Source organism: Gorilla gorilla, chromosome 7 (assembly GCF_029281585.2).
Source record: "Gorilla gorilla gorilla isolate KB3781 chromosome 7, NHGRI_mGorGor1-v2.1_pri, whole genome shotgun sequence".
NCBI lineage: Eukaryota > Metazoa > Chordata > Mammalia > Primates > Hominidae > Gorilla > Gorilla gorilla.
In genome coordinates, this window is record NC_073231.2 from 47,967,549 (window position 1) to 47,969,642 (window position 2,094).

At 35.8% G+C, this 2,094-nt stretch overlaps 1 pseudogene; it reads right to left on the bottom strand.

Annotated features, from left to right (window-relative positions):
- Positions 1-246: 246 nt before the first annotated feature.
- On the bottom strand, positions 247-784 carry LOC101151582 (ESF1 homolog; annotated as a pseudogene).
- Positions 785-2,094: the final 1,310 nt, after the last annotated feature.

Consider the following 2,094-nt stretch of genomic DNA (forward strand, 5'->3'; position numbering starts at 1 on the left):
AAGAAAAAGAAAAGCAAACCACAGACTGGGAGGAAATATTTGCAGAGAACTCGTATCCAGAACATACATTAAGAACTCCTGTACCTCAAATAGCAGAAAGATACATACTCCATGAAAACTGGGCAAAATATTTGAATAGGTATTTCTCATAAAGGAAAATGTACAAATCATTAATAAGCACCTGAAAAAGGTCTTACCATCATCAATCATTAGGGAAATACAAATTAAAAGTGCAATAAGATACAGCTATACACAATAGAATAGAAAAATTCTACTTTTTTGTGTAAATTCATTGCTATCCTTCTTCAGACTTATGTTTGATTCTATCTTAGATTTACACGAGGTTTTAATTATTTTAATTCCTTCAGAATTATTTAAATCAGTTTTATTTTCAGAACCCTTTTGATTAGATTTCTTGGTTTCTTTCTTTTTCTCTTCAACTAGATTTTTAAAATCGATTTCTTTTTTAGTCTGGGGTTTTTATCTTCTTTATTTTCTTTTGTTTCAATGCTTTGCTATCTTCATTAGAGAGATTGGAATCAGAATCTGAAAGGTTATAAAAATGTTTCAAATCCTCTGTAGTGCTATGGTTAATGGGGCGCCCTCTTTTATCCACAGCATAGTTCAACTTGAACTTCTTGTCATGAAACGTGGCTCGACATCTCCTGTGAATTTTGACTTTTTGATCTTCTTCTGGCATTTCCCAAAATCTCGGGTCCTTTGCAACCTGTCTAAACTGCTGGTCACTCATTATTTCTTGTTTGGACGACATTTTTAATTTTTAATCTTGCTGAACAAATGCGTGAAGAAACCAAATACGTCCGGAGTTAAACAGCAGACATTTATTGTCTCACAGTTCTGGAGGCTAGAAGTCTGAGATCAAGGTGTCAGCAAGGTCAGTTCCTTCTGAGGCTGTGAGGGAGTTTACGCCGGCTTCTGGGGGTTTGCTGGCAATCTTTGGTCCTCCTTGGCTTGTGAATACATCACCCTAATCTCTGCCTTCATGTTCATGTCATTCTCCCTATGTGTTTATCTGTCTCTATGCCCAAATTTTCCCTTTTTATAAGAACAAAGTCATATTGGATTAGGCCCACTCTGGTGACCTCATCCTATCTAATTACATCTGCAATGGACCTATTTCCTAATAAGGTCACATTTTGAGCTATTGGACGTTAGAACGTCAGCATGTTTTTGGAGGCTGACACAATTCAACTCATAAAAACACCAAACGTTAGTGAGTATATGACACAATCAGAACTTTTTTACGTTGTTTGGTGGGAATATAAAATGGTACAGCCAAGCACGGTGGCTCATGCCTATAATCCCAGCACTTTGGGAGGCCAAGGCAGTTGGATCACCTGAGGTCAGGAGTTCAAGACCAGCCTGGCCAACATGATGAAACCCTGTTTCTACTAAAAATCCAAAACTTAGCCGGGCAGTTGGCATGCACCTGTAGTCCCAGCTACTTGGGAGGTTGAGGTAGGAGAATCACTTGAACCCAGGAAGTGGAGATGGCAGCAAGCCAAGATTACACCACTGCACTCCAGCCTGGGTGACAGAGGGAGACTCCATCTTAGTATAATATAATATAATGTAATATAATATAATATAATATAACCGCTTTGGAAAATATTTTGACAATTCCTTACAAAATTGAATATTTACCTAGCTTACAACCCAGGAACTCCACTAGTAGCTATTTACCCAGTGGTTTGCTGGATAAATACAAGCTTGTATGAGCTGATTGTAATTTTTTTTGAACTTTATTTTTATTCAAGGGAAAAAATTTATATCTACACAAAACTTTGTAGAAGAGTGTCCATAGTGATTTCATTTATAATATCCTGCAAACAGAAACAACCCAACTAGCCAAATATCCAATTATTCAACAAGTAAGTGAGTTCTCAAGTTGTATACCCATATAATGACATACTATTCAGCAGTAAAAAGGAACAACATTTACTATAAAATGAATTAGATAAACTTATTGTAAAATAAATTGTATTAAAAACAAAGGAAATAAATACTCAAAACATCACTTTCTAAATATTTTATCACATTTTGCTACTATCTGTGCTCTCAAGGTTATATATG